This window comes from Hermetia illucens, chromosome 5 (genome assembly GCF_905115235.1).
Source record: "Hermetia illucens chromosome 5, iHerIll2.2.curated.20191125, whole genome shotgun sequence".
Taxonomy (NCBI): Eukaryota; Metazoa; Arthropoda; class Insecta; order Diptera; family Stratiomyidae; genus Hermetia; species Hermetia illucens.
Window position 1 is genome coordinate 1,714,742 of NC_051853.1, and position 18,400 is coordinate 1,733,141.

Genomic DNA, 18,400 nt, shown 5'->3' on the forward strand with positions numbered 1-18,400 from the left:
AGATTCCTCGGCCACTTCATTTCCCTTGAAGGAATACAGCCCGACCCAGACATGGTGCAAGCGATAACAAGCTTCCCGCGTCCAAAGACAGTGAAAGAGTTGAGGAGGTTCTTGGGCATGCTAAACTTCTATCGTCGTTTCCTGCCCAAGGCCGCCCAATACCAGTCCGTTTTGAACGCGTACTTGTCTGGCCCCAAAACTAAGGACACACGAGAGATCGTGTGGTCTGAAGAGGCTGTCCGCGCGTTCAATAAATCCCGACAGCAACTGGCTGAAGCTACACTCTTGGCATTTCCTCTGCAAGATGCACCTCTAGCCGTTTTTGTTGATGCCTCTGACACCGCAGTAGGTGCCGCTCTTCACCAAAAGGTGGATCACGTCTGGCAGCCGTTGAGCTTCTTCTCGAAGCAGTTGAATTCCGTTCACAGTTTTCACGGACCATAAGCCTCACACGTATGCTTTGAAACAGAAGCCCGACAAAGCGTCCCCTCGTCAGTTTCGATACCTGAGTTTTGTAAGCCAGTTTACGTCAGACATCCAGCACGTGTCCGCCAAGGACAACATAGTTGCTGACGCTTTGTCTCGTGTCTCCGAGGTTAACATCCCCGCCTCACTCGATTTCTCGGCTATTGCCAAGGCGCAGGAGGATGACGCAGCACTTCAGAGCTTCAAATCCAACCCCAAATACAAATTTCGGGAGTTGCCCATCTTCGGCTCAAACCTCTCTCTCTGCTGCGAAGACTCGGAAAAGGGACCTCGGCCATACATTCCGGCCACCTTTCGCAAGGAAGTGTTCCACGCGGTTCACGACTTAGTTCACGGAGAAATACTTTTGGCCCTCCATGAACAAGTCAATTCCTGGGCCAGAGAGTGCATCGCATGCCAGAAGTATAAAGTCTCCAGGCATGTAAGGAAAGAAGTGGGCCCATTCCCCCGCACTACCAAGCGGTTCTACACCATACACCTCGACATAGTAGGGCCTTTGCGAGACTAGCACGGTTACAAGCATTGCCTCACAATCATCAACAGGTTTACACGGTGGCCTGAGGCAATACCTTTGAAAGACATTACCGCGCAATCTTGTGCCGAAGCCCTCTGTCGAGAGTGGATACCTCGCTTTGGCGTCCCTGCAGTGGTCATCACTGACCAAGGAATGCAATTTGAGTTCACCCTTTTCTCGGAGTTAGGCAAACTCCTGGGGTTTAAACGCCAGCGGATTACTGCATACCAGCCGCAATCCAATGGGATGCTAGAACGTTGGCACCGGTTGCTGAAAGCCGCCATTATGGCACGCGACGATTCGTCCTGGACCCAAGTCTTGCCTCTCCTCCGAGACTCCCAAGTGATCCGGTCTTCGACAAGAGATCGGGTCTCACGGAGTCGGGGTTGGTGCGTCTGCTGAGAGACAATCTCCGACGCATCAAGACCACTCCTCCCATTCAACACTCGTCCGCACCTGACTGTGCGCCCAAGGAGCTAGACACGTGTACGCACGTCCTGGTCAGGACGGATGCCGTCCGGAAGCCGCTGCAGCCTCCTTATGAAGGCCCGTACCGCGTACTCGAGCGGGGAGAACATTTCTTCCAGCTCGAGATCGGTGGACACAAAAAGGTGGTCTCCCTGTCCAGGCTGAAGCCCGTGTGTACCCCAAAACAACGGCGCGTTCGCTTCAAGATTTGATGGGGAACACAGTTCCGGATTCAGTCGCTGAAACCCCTCGGTTTCATCTGGGGGTGGAGTGATGTGGCGCAGCAGGATTCGCGGCATTCGAAATTTATTTCGAATGTTGCGAATGCGAGCGGACAGATGACGCCACCGGCGCTCTCCACGCAGTTTAAACCTCGCCACAGGAGTGGAGAGCAGAGTGCCATGACTTGACGGCAGGACGTAAAAAAAAAGAATAGAGAGTCTTCAGTCTTGGAGATTGACTATTGCGGCAATTAATATAAATTTAATTTCATGTTGTATATAATTAAGTGCTAAATATAATTTAATATCATAAGAAAATAAAGTATTTAGTTCTTAAAAACTCTTTCACTTCGCATCCTCTGTGAAGTCAGGGGATGAATAACAAGAACAACATTAAAAGTATTTGGGGTCAATGAAGGGTTCATTTTTTACTTGCTTCAACATTCAGACTTAATATTCCGAATATCTTGCAATGGAAAAACCTTCCTATGTTAGGCCTTCAATAAAGGCACACAAACAGTGGTATTGGTATAGCTGCTTCAATTTCAAAGCTTCATCGATGCATTTCCTAATTAAACGGAATCTCCTCTTACGTCCACTTAATGAACTTTTTTTTTATTGGAACGCTCGCCCACTCGTGCGATCATGGTCTGGTATCCTCTTTATAGCCTGACCTAAAAAATCATTTTGTCTTGTTCCCTAACTTTTCCGGTGACGACAAAACGAAGGAGCAAAATGTTTCGAGTCTCTCTCCTCAACAAATGTAAGTTTTAATAAGCAAAGATATAAAAGTGTGCTGTTGGAGCGTTTCTATGAAAATTAGGGCGATGATGGTGGTCGGGAACCGAGAGGATATCTCTTTCTTCAATGAAACGATATCACGTCAGCATATCGTCCTTAGAGGTTATCTGTTATCAGTTGTGGGAGTAGAACTTTTTCGACGCACCTCTTGTGGAAGGGAGAGATAATTTTGTGTGGGAGTAAGCAAAGGTGCATCTGAACTACTGAAAACATTCTGAACAACCGAAACATGTGAATCTAACTAATTTGTTTTTGCATTCAGAACACATATTTCACTAGAAAAAAGAACCTTCGAGCAAATTCTACGGTTTCCGACCACTAACATCTCCTCTTGCTTGCTCTGTAGTTGTAGTGCATCCACTGGCAGATGTCCTTAATAGCTCTCTCGACTCAATATTGTCAGTAATAAGTATAGGAGGAGAATTTTCGTCTATTCCAACTATCTTTGGACCTAGTTCCTGGGACCGGGGACGGAATCTACTTCTTTAGCATGAAATGTAAATCAGGCAATATTCTGATACATAGCATAGCAGCTCAAAGAAGATTGACGTTCGAGAGACCTGAATGATAATTGTGGAGATGAAACGCAATTGCAGATTTTAGTAAGACTCCTTTTTGTGGAGTCTCGGATGTTTGACGAGCTTGGATGAAATGGAATGAAATGAAAGAATGAATTTTACCTTTCTATGACAGATATTAGTTTTGATTTTTGCTTCCCGAGCACTATTTGCGCTCAAATGCTTTTCGAAAATCTGTTAAGTGTTTAAGGATTGAGGGTTCCTAAATCCGCATTCATTTCATCTCGGACCGGACCAAACGGAGGACAACTTGCTATTTTTTTTCGATTCACGCATTCCTCGTTTCGGGCCTAACACCAAATCATCAAATATTAAGAGGTGAAAACGGTTTAAATAATTGAGACTTGCTTTTCCAATTCGCTAGTGATATTTATTGAGCTTGCAAATACCGATATTTCGGGAACCATTTGTTCTGCCTTACAGTGTCCGACCCTCTTGGTGGGCACAGAAGTCTCGACCCTCCCCGTCTCCAGACCCAATAAGCTGAAATTAGCGGCAGCAAACTCGACGCCCACCGTAACTTACGGTTACAGATAACTATACATGAGTTTGGCTTGTGTCAGACCTTTTCGTGTGGCTTCATTTTGACTGGCATCGATGTTTCCATATTAGGCTCAGACTTGGTATGTCACTATGGGTTGGTAGATATGCAGCATAGTTCGTTGATAGACCCTAAAACCTCTCTTCGGTCGTCAACTTAGTTGCTCGTTTTGTCCCGGATCTCCGAGATCCGCAGAAACATGAGTGCCTTCAATTGGACTCCAACTAAAAGTTCAAGGAGTTTCCCATCTTCTTTTTCACCTCCCTCTATCTACTGCGAGATCTTTGAAAAGGGATGTAGGCCATATATTCCCGTCGTTTTTCGCGAGGAAATGTTTCGCTCAATGCGCATCCCGGCATTTCGACAATGAATCGGCCGTTCTGGCCGTCAATGAACAAGGACGTGAATTTTTGGGTCAGAGAATTCATCGCATGCCAAAAGTATAAGGTTACTAGGAAGGAAATAGGTAGAATCCCTATGTCGACAAAGCGCTTCCACACCCTACACACATAACGGCAATCACTTTGAAGCACATAACAGCACAGTCATGCGCTGAGAACCTCTGTCTAAAATGTATTCCGTGCCTTAGTGTTCCCGTCGTAATCATCACAGATCAGGGAATGCATTTCGCATTTATTCTCTTCTCGGGGCTCGAAAAGCTCTTGGGATTCATACGCCAGCGGACAACCGCATACCATCCGCAGTCTAATGAGACGCTAGAACGTTGGTATCAGACGCGGAAGGCACCCATTATGACAACGTGACGGGTCGTCCTGCTCGCAAGCTTTGTATTTTGTTCTGCTTGGCCTCCGTACAGCCGCTCGCGATGATTTTTGCTTTACGGAGAGAACCTAACACCCCCGGTGACCTAGTCTTCGACAAGACAAGATTGTTGTGCCTACTACGGGAGGCCGTTCCTAAATTAAAGACACCTCCGTTAACCGGTCACACGCATCCAGCGGTCTACATCTCTAGGATACTCGAAGTTTGCACCACTTTCTGGTGAGTACCGATGCCACGATACGATGGCCCCTTTCGTAGGGAGTACGCGTTTAGACTGGATGTCAAGCCCAAGACAATCTCCTTGAACAAGTACTTCCTCTGGCTTCCAGAAGCCGAACGTAATGGTGCTGAGGTTTTGGAACAACTTTGTGTTCAGAACAACTTCAACGCCTCCACCTGGATGATGCTACCAAACAGGAGAGAGAGCCGATAGACTGGGAACTCTCCTTACTATCGAGGTTCTCGAGCCCGACATTAAGATGATTCGGGAACAACCGGGCTGCGGGTACTACTACGGGCTAGGGACCGTCACGCTACAAGTGTCGGCTCCTAAAGCCATTGAAGGGGGCTCGCATTCCTCAAATCAATTTGCAGCATTGTAAACCGACGACTGCAGTCTTACTGTACAAGACAGTGATCTTGCCACTCCTTATGTTTTCTTCAGAAACCTGGGTTCTTAGCAAAAAAATTGCGAACCTGTTGTATGCTAGTGAAAGTGATCGACGCAGGAGCGGGAATGATGGTCTCAAAAGACCTCCAGGCTAACTTGGTTAATGACCTATGTGATGGCGACATCACAACAGTTAAACTAACCATTAAAATTCAACAGGGAGATAAAGAATTTCTATGGTCTTCCGCATATCTCTCATATGACGCAGAAGAAGTTCTCAGTGGAACATTGATCAGAGCCATCCAATATGCCGAAAGTAAAGGTATATGGGTAATAGCAGTACGTGATGTCAACGCTTACCCCATATGCTGAAGAAGTTCCAACATCAACGCAAGAGGATCTAGACTATTAGAATATCTAGTACGAACTGATCTGCAGATCTTCAATTTGTACAATGAACCTAATTTCTTCAACGTGGTCAGGTGAGAGGTTATCGACATCACGGTGGCATTCCCCGACATTGCGGCTTTGGTCAGAGAGTGGAGAGTATCAAACCATATCACATTCTCGGTGCATCAAATCCACTTCTGGAATTGAGAAAGCAGCCCCGATAATCACAACTAGCAGGAAAGAAGCTTTCCAAGGAAGCTGCCCACTCAAGACGCCAAAGAAGGGTAAAACACCATGATCGAATTAGGATTTGGCAAATAGAGGAGAACGACAAAGGTGTTCCTCAATCATGCTCTGAAGTTTGATTTAGCCCCTCGCTGGAATCGGTATAAAGAGGCACAGGAAGCTCTCAAGAAGAGCATAAGGTCGGCTAGAAGATCATTGTGGAGACGGTTTTGCAAAGACTAACTCTCCTGAGGCAACCTCAAAGCTGAAACGGATCCTTGTTAAAGAACGTAGCCAGAAGCTGGACTATCTGCGTTTACAGAGCGGGAAGTACACAGCGATGAAGAAATAGAAATCATTAGCTTGAAGTGCACTTCCCAGGCAGCATCCAACATCTCATCTTGGGGCCGACAGGCCCTCAACCGAGATAGGCATTTAACTCGTTCCATAGATACAAGTATGCAGATGTGGATGGCATCATTCCTGCGTTAGTATTAGAAGCAATGAATGCCATGGGTCTGCATATTCGGAATTTATATCGTGCATGCTTAGCACACGTTTATATTGCAATTAAGTGGCGTGATGTGAAGGTGATATTTATTTCCAAACCAGAGAAACCTACCTCCATGGATGCAAAAAGCTTCCGACCGATCGGTCTAGCTTCTTTTCTACTAAAATGACTAGAAAGACTAGTAGGTCGGTCCATAAGGGATATACACATTCTTAAGTGGCCACTTAACCCTAGGCAACCCGCTTATCAGAAAGGTAAATTCACGGAGACAGCACTCCATGAGCTCATGGCAAAAACTGAAAAGGCGATATCTGAAAATGAATACGCCTTAGACGCATTCATGACCATCGAAAGTGCATTAAATTATGCCTCATTCGCGGAAATTTGTGACGCGGCAAGATAGCATGGAATTGAACCACTGTTGATCAGTTGATATTTCACTTGCTGGAGTGGAGAAAAATCCACATAGACCAGAAGTCTTATGAACAGCCCACGAGGAGGGGTTCTCTTCCCTCTGTTATGGCGACTGATAATGGATACCTTGCTATGGCTCCTAGAGGACTGGTTATGTTCACTAGGAAGGTCAGGTGGAGCAGCGACACGCTACCCACCTTAGCAGGGGCGGAAATTCAGGTGACACAAACAGTCAAGTATTTAGGAGTACATTTCGACTCCAAGTTAACGTGGAAGCACCATATCCAGGGACAATATCAGAAATCCTGCAAATTGCTTTGGCGGGGGACTTTTACCGCAAAAGATTCATTGGGTTGGTACCCATTTTGATGCATGCGTGCATCATCTGGTGGCCGAGACTGAACTTTGTTAACAGCAGGGTCATATGTTTTCTGGTTCTATTGACAGTGAAACGTGAATTGAACTGGGCAAAATGGGACTCGTCTCTATGATTTTACGTGGGTACCTGGCTTGGGGGCCCTCCCACTGCCTTCTCAAGACATGGATTGATTTTGTGACTATAATCGGGGTTGTGACAAGCTATAACGATACCAAGTGCATGACTCAGCATTCATACTGGCGGATGCAATACCTATCTAAATCTCTACCGAACTTAAGACCTCCCGTGTTGAAGCGCAACACCATGTCGAAACCCGCAGGTCTCTGTTCGCTTGAAGGTAACCACAATCTTCATGAAGCTTGCATTAGGGGGCCAACCGCACCAACCGAGCTGAACGCACATACAACAAGAATTCTTCTGAAGTATGCGAATTCCGTGGCTATCTTGGTTTGCATGGTACCAGTATACCCTTGGTAAGGTTTCGTTACGTATTGCAACTTCAGATGAGTCCCCGTGCAGACTCGGGTCTGAATGTCATAATTAGGCCTTTGGAGCATTCGCCGGCTGCATCACGACCGGCAAACCAATGTAATACACCGTCTCCCGGTGCCACCACTATGGAGGTGTGGCCTATAGAGTTGCCGCCCTATCTTCCTCACCGCCACCTCTGAGCACCGGCAAAACGGGACTAGGAGAAAATTATTTAGACAGATAAGTCCAAAATCAACTTTTTTGGGCCTGATGAACCCTATCTATATTCTTCCCGTTTGATCAGTGCGGTTTGATGTTGTTGGTTGGTTGTGCTGACGTTGCCACCTTATATTTTGTCTTGCCTTCATTGATGTGCAGGCTAAAATCTCTCTCTCGGGTCGTTCTTTCCATGATGTCGATATCGGCAGCATAGTTGGGCGGACTTAAAGAGGATCGTACCTCTCGCATTTACCTCAGCATCAGGGATCACTTTCTCCAGGGCCAGGTTAAACAGGACGCATGATAGGGCATCCCCTTGTCGTAGACCGTTGTTGATGTTAAATGGTGTTGAGAGTGATCCTGCTGCTTTTATCTGGCCTCGCCCATTGGTCACGGTCAGCCTAGCCAGCCTTATCAATTTCGTCGGGATGCCGAATTCTCTCATGGCCGTGTACAGTTTTACCTTGGCTATGTTATCCTAGACGGCTTTAAAGTCGATGAATAGATGGTGCAACTGCTGTCCATATTCCAACAGTTTTTCCATCGCTTGCCGCAGAGAAAATTTGATCTGTTGCTGATTTGCCTGGAGTGAAGTCTCTTTGATATGAGCCAACGATGTATGGAAGTATCCGGCCTAGCAAGATAGCGAAAAATATCAGGACAACAACTCCAAAATGGGGCATTCTGAAAAATCGAGTTTATATTTATGAAAGCGCGTTTAAAAATCTAAATGAACTTTGGGAGCGCCATAATGAAGTATGGACTTCCATTCCTTAAGAAGAGTGTCGGAAACTTGTTGAAAGCATGCTGTTTCGTATCCAGGCCGTTAATAACGCAAAAAGATCGTACACAAGGTATCAATGATATAGATTTTTCCTTCTTTTTGTAATGCGTCAAAATTGTGTGAATAGCTCAAAATGGATTTGATTGCCTTTTGCTTAAATCAATTTTTATATCACTTTTTGATTTTTATGGTATCTACAATAAACTGTTTTTCATAAACCATAAAACGTTTTTTAAATCTATCCTTCGATTTTGAACCATTCATAAACAGTCTAGAATACGAAGAACATTTACACAATTCTGTCCTACACTCTATCAAGTCAGTTGGTCTGGCGTTGCCATCAGGTGCTGCTGAAACTTAGTCGACTGAACGAAACATTCCTCGTGTGGGCGCCAGGACACTCAAATATTGCTGGCAATCAGAAGGCTGACAGACCGACAGTGCTGAGGCCAGAACCAGCCTTTGGCATCCGGCCATCCACTGTCAAGTCTACTTTGCAAGGGTTCACACTGCCCAGTGGAGAAATTTGAACTCTTACCAATAGGCGAAAATCCTGGTCAAAGAATCTGGGGCTTCTGAGCCGCATCTTAGTTGTCCCTCAAGAAATGGGACATGAAAACCCTAGTAGGGCTTTTAATGGGACGCTGCTCCTTAAACTGCCATATGGAAAAAATCGGGGTGGTATTTTCGGTTATATGCAACCAATGTTTGGAGGAGAAAGAGACAGCCCTGCCCTTCATATGCAGCTGCCCGGCCTTCTCAGATCTCAGACACCTTGGTAAGGTTTTCTTTAATGAAGAATCTACACGCTCTCTGCCTCTGGAGAATGGTCTCAGAATCGTTAAATCCTGTGAACGTCGTTGGCGCGAAGCCATTGAATAGGCGTTCTACGGAGATAGCACAATTGGTCTAACAAAGGCTTGAATGCTCGGAGCCGCGGCTCCCCTCAGTAAACTAAACTGTAACTAATACAGTTCCTTAGTGAATTCTGAGGATATTCTGCATCTTTTAAGGATTCTGTTGCGTAATGCGCTTGAACCAGAATGCTTGGTACAGTGAGAGGTTTATGAGGTATATTATTGTAAAGATTTAAACTCCGCCATGCTATTAGCATAGTATGCTGGTCCCAAGCCCAGGTAAAGGAGGAGGGTTTGAGGCAACGTACTCTGTGCTATCCTCAGTAAAATAAAAATAAAATGCTGAGATCAGGGAAAGAGATAAATAGAGTATAGTTGGAGTTATTCTACTATGCTAAATCCTACTTGATCTCTCTTCGTGACAGGCCCCGCGACAGGTCGACCAAGAAAATGCATACAATGTCGTTACAAACATGATGATCGGATTGAGTCACAAGCCTCGGAGAAATGCTAGGGCGTCCACCTCAGTCGACGCGGCAGGACGGGCCCCGGTCCTGTCGAGAAATGGGCAAGGGTTCTTGACGCATGGACGGCGCCAGGACGTAAGCAAGTTAGTCCGCACACAACGAACAAAACAAATACGTGTCTGCACGCTAAATGTTGGTACCCTAACTGGAAAGACGGAGGAACTCGCAAGAGCCCTTCGGAAAAGGTGCATTGACATCTGCGCTCTGCAAGAAACCCGATGGTCCGGTGTCAAAAGCTGCGACATTGAACGCAAACGCGGTAAAAATGGCTACAAACTTCTCTATTTTGGTAACCCACACACTCAATATGGTGTTGGCATTGCCATCTCAGAGGATTTCCGTGATGCCATTAAAGAAGTCTAACGATTTGATGATCGGCTGATGAAGCTCACCATTATATCAGTTGATCGCACTATTCACTTCTTCACCGCGTATGCACCACAGACAGGTCGACCTGATGCCGAGAAAGATGCCTTCTGGCAACTTTTCGATGAAAAGACTTGTCACGTGCCTGCTGACAATTACATAATCATTGCCGGCGACCTTAATGGTCATGTGGGCGAAAAGGCAGACGGTAACAGGTGCCATGGGGGAAAGGGGTTCGGAGCGCGCAATGAAGGTGGCGAGCGTATAATCGATTTTGCGGACACCCATGACCTTGTACTTATGAATACATGGTTCATCAAACGATTGTCTCATCTTCCCACATTTTATAGTGGGAACAATAAAACGCAAATCCACTATATTCTCATAAGACGCCAACATTTTACCACTGTCACTGATTGCAAAGTCGTTCCCTATGAGACCATCACACCTCAACATCGGCCGTTGATTGCCGTCCTGCGAATTAAGCCACCGATAAAACAGCGTGAGGAACGCACTGGCCCGCAACACATTAAATGGTAGCCAACCGTTACGAATGTGGAAGAATCATGGAACCAAATGAAAGACACGATCCACAAAGCGGCCTTTGCAACCCTCGGGGTCACCAAGCCGGGTAAGCGGTACATCAACCGAGATACTTGGCTTTGGAATGATGATGTTGAAATGAAGGTCCGTGAAAAGAAACGCCTCTACCACAAATTTCTCGACGATAAAACGCCTGCTAATTGGCAAATTTATAAGCATGTCAACCGGGAAGCAAAGAAAGCGGTCGCTGTCACCCGAGCGAACCATTTCAAAAATCTTTACGATAAACTGGACACTCGGGATGGCGAGAGAGATCTGTATCGACTTGCTAAAAGTCGTGATGAACGCACACAGGATATCGAACACTTCTGTTGTGTTAATGACAAGAATGGTACTTTGCTTACCAACCGTCGAGCCGCAACGGATAGATGGCGAGAATACTTCGAGCAGATTTCAACTGAAGAATTTGCTCATCCTCCACTTCCACAATCATTGCCGACATTTCGTCACTTAATCTTTCTGAGAGAGGATGATACAGCCCGGAAAGGAGACAATATCTGTAGTAAAACATGTCGGGAAACCGGAAGGTTGACGCTTCAGGTATGAAAGGTTTTGTGTATTTCTTTCATAGAAACATTTGCCACGTAATATATATACAACAACATTTTCAGAGAAAAATGCGTATGACAGACAAACCTATGACGAGTTGCCAGATCTCTCATCAGGCACGACGCTAGGTGGCGGATAGGGACATATTTATTAATGTGTAAATATGTGTTCATGGTACGTGGATCAAAATACTCAGAAAATAAAACCAACATGGAAGAGGAGATAAGGGAGGAAACGTATGGTGCAGGTGCTCGGAATCCCAGTACGTGTGGCTTTTGGGAGTGAGCAAGCAGGCTCCCGGTCGTCAAAATCCCTCGAACGCAATTGAATAGCAATTGAAAAAGGTGAAAGAGTTTGTAAAAGTAGTAATCTGGCCAAAACTCAGCGAGAACAGAGCCCTGACCCAGAGGAACTACTTTTTATGCAGCTTGGGGCTAAAATAGTTGAGCTGTCCGAATTCATCAAAGACAAACACAACGTGCACCAAGCCACGAAGAACATGGTGAAAACCATCAGGGCACATTACAATAGGTCACAGTTAGAAGAAAACCTAAGGAAAAATCGAACATCCCAGCCCCAAAAATGTCACCCAATTGACGCTTTGGTGTCACTTGGTCATCGATCAAGTAAGGGAGTATGAGGCAGAAGGGGGAAGCTTTAGGGAATCAACAGGCACCAAAAAGAAAAAAAGGCGTCTTGATCAGTCCAACAAATGGAACCAAAAAGTTCAGAAAGCAAACCGAAGGAAAATGAAAACGGTGGTTGGACTAAGGTCGTAAACAAAAAAAGGAACAAGGAACCTAAAGTGGAGGCAATTGTAATCTCCAGTAAAGGAAATCGCGGAGATACTGAAAAAGGTGAAATCTGACCCCGACCTAAAAGCCCGGAATTTAGGAAGGCGTTAAGTGTAGTGAAAAAATAAGTTTAACCTCAATCATTACAGGATCGCACAGGATTTGCTTGCGCAGACCACTTACAAATCCGCGATGGAAATCGCTATCATTAGTGAACCGTAAAGAAACCTTGACAGTGGTGTATGGATCACAGTTTTGACTGGTGGAGCGGCGATATGGGCGTGCTGTCATCAAGCCATATAATATACCATGGGTAGACGTGCCTTTGTGTGGGTAAAAATAAGCGGTAAATTCGTATACAGCTGCCACGCCCCACAGAGCCTCATATTGCCTGAGTTCCAAGACCTATTAGAGGATCTTATTCACGGAGCAAGGGAACGAGGTCCAAAGGCGATAATGACTTTAATGCGTGGACCATCGAGTGGGACAGCAAAGAGACTAACGCAAGGGGGTGGTGCATATTAGAAGCATTTTCCCAGTTGGATGTAGTTCCGGCCATCGAAGATGATGTCAACACTTATCGGAAAGGGGGATCTAGTTCAATTGTAGATCTGACTTTTATCAGCTCTGCCCTGACAAGTTAGCGAGATCCTCACGTACAGCGACCATGAGGCAATCACCTTTGAGCTAAGGACCGAGTCACAGGACAGGAGACCCGCACATCGGAAGCCGAAACCCATAGGAGCACCAGGATGGTCTGCAAAATCAATGGATAAACAAACATGGAGGTGTGGTTAGACTGCCTAGCAAAGCAGACACCTCCACGCATAGAGCTCTCTATGCCACACAAAGCATCTCTAAAGCATGTGACGCGTCGATGCCCAGGAGTTGCTCATTCCAGCCTTCGCTCGATTTGGCACCGAGCCAGACGAACGGCTCAGAGGGCAATAGGTAAGATCGATCAAGGGCAAAAGGAGCATACCTACAAGGAAGCCCGCAAGAACTTCAAGCTCTCTTTGGAATCGGACATAAATCCGTGGGCCTATAAAATCGTGACAGGACGATTCAGAGGCTGCCCATCTCCGCAGATTACGTGCCCTGTACTCTTGTTGAAAATAATTCAAAGGTTGTTTCCCCAGCCAATCACACACACATGCTAGCTTTGGTAAGAATGATGCCGAACGTAGAAGAACGGCTGCATGCTTGTAAGCTGCTCATTGCCAAGGTGGTGAGTTCTATCTTGCTGTAAGTAGTCCCAATTTGGGGAGAAGCGCTGCATGTATAGCAATGAAGAACAGCCTTAAGGGTGTGTTCTGCCTTTAGGACCGTCTCAAATGATGCATCGTTCATCACATTTCCACCAGTCAGCGCAACTGAAGTCGAGGAGGCAATAAAATAAATGAAATCGGGGAAAGCAACAGGACCTGATGACATCACATCTGAGCTCTGGGAAGCGAAGAGCTGGGACCCAACACTGTGGTTCAGTGAATTTCTTAACCGGGTTATTCAGGAACGAAGAACACCATCTGACTGGCAAGAAAGTACCACTGTTCCAATATGGAAAAAGAAAGGTAGCCCAGCAGAATGTTCAAATTACCGTCCGATCCGGTTACTTTCCCATACCATGAAGATTTTTGAACGCATTCTTGACAACCGTATTCGCGAAATCGTTGAAATAACCGTGAATCAAGCCCGATTTGTCAAGAACTGCGGAACTACTGACGCAATACACGCTGTGCGGTTGCTCATGGAGAAACACCGTGAGAAGCATCGCCCTCTTTACATTGCCTTTCTGGATCTAGAGAAAGCGTTTGACCGTGTACCACACCGAATTCATCTGGTATGCTTTACGACAACACTTCGTGCCAGAAGAACTCGTGCGCTGGGTTCAATTGCTCTACCACGATCCGAAAAGTAAAGTTCGAAGTATGGCGGGTGTATCAAAACCGCTTCGTGTTTCTGTTGGTGTTCATCAAGGAAGCGCCCTCTCACCACTCCTCTTTGTCCTTGTTATGGACACCATCACACGGGATATCCAACGTCCAGCGCCCTACACATTGCTTTATGCAGATGATGTTTTCCTAGCGTCTGATAGCAAAAATGATCACGAGCAACTTGTCCAAAAATGGAATGATCGCCTCATGCAACACGGTCTCAGATTGAATTTAAACAAAACTGAATTTTTGAGGCACAATCACTGTCAGCGGCAGTGATCTGCCCAGAACTTAGCGATTTAAATACCTCGGGTCAACGCTATCAGCCAATGGAGAACTGCGTTAAGAAATTGCTCCACGCATTAACGCAACCGACGTATCGACGTATCAACGAACGTCTCAAATCTAAAATTTACCGCAATGTCGTCCGTCCAGTCGCTCTCTATGGTTCTGAGTGTTGGCCGACCATAAAAGACAATGAACGGAGTCTTGCGGTAATGGAGACGAAGATGCTACGTTGGACTAGTGGCGTCACACGTTTAGATCACATCCGAAATGAGGATATCCGCGATCGTTATGGGGTTGCACCGATCGTGGAAAAGTTGTGAGAGAGGCGTCTTCGATGGTATGGTCACGTAATTCGTGCAAACGAGAATTCACTTGCCAAGATTGGTCTGAACATCGAAGTCGATGGTAAACGACCGAAAGGCAAACCTAAGCAACGGTGGCTTGATACGCTGGATGGGGATTTGAAAGCCTTGAGATTGCACCCAGATCAGGCATTCGATAGAGCCGGCTTGTGAACGGGACAAAGGCTGAAGAAAAAGAAGAAGAAGGATACGAAGGACTCAGAGGATGAAACGCAATAGTAAAAAGTGGCAAGACGGGATATAGATGGCAGAGCCAGCTGGGAAATTTGATGACCGTTTGGCAGTTCGCCACGATAAAAAAAAATCGATTAACATCAACTAAGAACTAGACGCTAGACAGCTTTTAGGGATATCGAATTGATGGACCTCGACGCAAAACGGGGGTGTCTGGAGTTCCTTACTAAGGCAGGCCTAGACCGGATAACGGTTGTTGCGCCGTTTATGATGATGATGAACTAGAAAGCAAATTAGAAATTAAGATGTGCGATTGCTGTCTTGATTGCATATTTTATTTTCAGAACATGATTCGAAATTTAATCGAGTATTTGAAAATTCACTGATATAAATGATTCATTTGGTTACAACGAAATAATTTGAATAAATTTGATCTACGAGCGAAGTCCATGTTTGATTATTAGACAATCATCATGAGGGGACAACAAAATTGGAGCTGAATGTTTCGTGCCCCGCAAATTCGAACCCCGACAACTTTTTGCTAACGCAATCAGCGCAGTAAAAACGTTCAAATCTATTCATTTGATAAACATTGTTTGGCGTATGCAGCTTGCTATTAAAATGTTTCAATCCACAGGCTTCGGGGTTCCGGTTTGTTATTGGCAATAAAGCAGCGTTAAATAGATTGGACAACGTAAAACTTCAGTATGAGGTGGTGCTTCACACCCGACAGTCGTTGCGCTATTAATTTTTCCCATCGTGCCTGCTACGAGCCGGATTAAAGGATTTGCAATTTGAAGAAAGTAATCGGCAGCAGGCAGGTCGTAAAAATCGAACGAGGGAAAACAAGGACTGTGTAATAAAACCAGAAGCTGAGGCCAAGAGACATTAGCAATTCCTCTCCCGAAAGGAATTTGAAACGGGCGCCATACCCTTTCTGTTGCTCCACTTTGCTCATGGTCGGGGGCAGAAGGGCTGGAGACAACAACAACAGTTTCAAAGATAACGACTGTAGGGTTGAATTGCTCAGGAAGGACCACTTGAAACCTACACAAATAATTGAGAGTGAATTCACTTCGAATGTTGAGATCATCGCAATGACGACAGCTCGGTGGCAACTCGACAGCTTGATAGCGGCCCCGTCGTAAACATCTACATTGTCCGTATCAGACCGGAGTTCCTAGCTCGTGGTCGGAGGGGATTTGCTTGGGAAATGGTGACCACTCCACATCGTGGCCGGCAGTGAAGACGGTACGGCTGAAAGCACTGCAGTTAGCAAGAAGCAGTCACGCAATTGCGAAATGAAATGGTCCAGAATTTCTTGAATAATGTCGTCTTGATGTAAAGTGTAAACAGTCGAACTTTTTGCGTAAAAGCCTCTGCGGTGGGCTCTCAATGCACTGAGGGGATGTTACGATTTATGGTCCCTTTGTTTGGCAAATTCAGTAGAAACACTGCACTGCACACGGTCCCCCCTAGAAGTGACCATTCATACACTACAAAGAGCATTGCTTCCAACCGAAGACGGTGGGTCATTTTAGAAGGCTTTTCGCAAAAGCTTGCGTGATTCTTGCTGCCAGGCAGCATATGTGGGATGACAGTAGGAATTGTTCTGGACGGCAATCAGCTCCAGAGGCGCATTACTCTCTTACATAATTTCACGTCTAATAACCTTCGTGTCCACTTAATTGTAGCGAAAATCGAGAACTTGAGGGCTCTGCGTGAGGAAACTCCTCATTAGGCTTGAACTGTGGCGAGGGAAGCATCATGAGCGGCCCAATTGAGTCGTGGGCCGCGACGGAAAAATACACGCTGAAAATTGTTGCGAGTGAGCTCATGTAGCCCTGGAGGTCCTGGCATGCTCTTGAGCCGTCCGCCCGGGCCTACTTCCCACTGAAACCCGAACGCTCGAGGAGGCTATCAACAAGTAATTCGCATTAAGGTCGCCGTATGTGGGGTTCACTGATTTTTCATTCGGAACACACTTTGGGAAATGTGTTGCGGTGCGCATTATCCAAACGAGTGCAACAGCGCGCCTCCCCCGCCACGTCTCATGCTCAACCGTCCATCGTTCCCGACTTCCAACAAACCCTTGCCACCCTCGCCTCCGCCGCCGCCGCCGTTGCCAACGACAGGACCACGACGACCGTGACGGCGAGGTCGTGGATTGTGAGGCTCGTAGAAGGCTCGACCCACCTCTGTCCCGAGCGAATCTGGGCAGGTGGGGGCGATTGGCCAGAGTGATGGCGCCTGTGTTTGGCCGACTGACAACCGACCGGGGTGGATGAAGGGCCGCGAAAGGTGGGCTGAAGTGAGTCGCGAAGCAGCGCGAGTGAAAACAATAAATTTCCACAATTTGTTCGCTATCGAAAGGAAATCCAGGCGGAGGTGGGTGGCGCTCTTGGAGCGACTTTTCGCTTTCAATCCACTGCCCCGAAAGGAAATGGATCTTAACTGGAGCGCAAACAAATGTGGTGTTCAGCAGCAACAGAAAAATGCCAATTACCAGCAATTTCCGGTCGAATTAAAAGGAAAGTAGTGGCCCGGCTGCAGCGAGTCGACGGGTCCGGGCTGCTGCCAGGGGGGCGGAGGCGACACGTTCGCGCACTCGGGCCAGTTTTATGACTTTTGACAGATGGATGGATGTCCGAGACAGCGGACAGTGATGGGTTGCGGAGCAGAATGTGAAGTGGAATGGCGGCCCGGGTGTCTCACATGCCCAGACTTGCACATCACTAACAACTCGATCGTAGCCGCCTCCTCCTTAGAGGGGACCAGCCACCTAAGTTCCCAGACATAAGCCCCGGTTCGTCGGAGGCTCACCTTGCTCAGGGAGCTCCCCGCCGACTTGATTGAATCCAAATTCCGGCCAAGGGGCATTGAAATCTGCAGAAACTTACTTTTTACAAAAACTGGTCGACTCGAAATTCTCACTCCGACCAACGGCTACCCGTGAAGAAAGTCGCAGAGGATGAAAATCTCACACTCCGCCGTTCTCTCCCACAAAAGTGTAATGAATTGACTTGCTCAGACACCCATTTTTTCATTTGCAATTTTCAGCACTTAATATCACTATTCTATGCAACTTGTTAGTTTTCCACGACACTTCATCCACTAATATCACTACAGGTGCACCGACACGGACGATTCACAAGCATTTTCAACAGAAAACTCACGAAAAAGCACCCGCCGCCCCATTCGACGCCATTTGTAATGTTCTTGCGGATGAAGACTGTGTTTTATTGACAATTGCATTGGGGCTGGTAGTGATGCCACACGCGTGATGGAGAGTGGAATTGCGGAATGACGACATGGTTTGTGTCTGGAGTAGACGGCCAGGGACCATTTCCCGGCCATCTGGTGACTCAACGAGGCGAAGCGACGTTATTCAAAGTGTGGACCCGAACTGGTTTCGAATCTTTCACGGGGCCAATAGTGCAAAACTAATTCCGCCACCAATTCGCCGTGGTTTGTGTATGTGGAGGGTAACGCATTATTTTTTATTTTTTACTCAAATGTATGATAAATATAAAATCTTTAAACAAATATCG

The 18,400-nt window shown here is 46.4% G+C and overlaps 1 protein-coding gene across 13 annotated transcripts in view; it reads right to left on the bottom strand.

Moving 5' to 3' along the window:
- LOC119656937 (rho GTPase-activating protein 190) overlaps window positions 1-18,124 on the bottom strand; it is a 42,428-nt gene extending 24,304 nt beyond the window's left edge. For 11 of the 13 annotated variants that reach the window (XM_038063649.1, XM_038063648.1, XM_038063640.1 and 8 more), the window contains exon 1: window positions 17,750-18,123. The gene's annotated coding sequence lies outside the window, so the exon portion shown is untranslated. Of the gene's footprint in view, window positions 1-17,749 lie in introns of all 13 variants that reach the window. The other 2 variants (XM_038063641.1, XM_038063636.1) reach the window with 1 other exon arrangement.
- Between the last annotated feature and the right edge of the window lie 276 nt (window positions 18,125-18,400).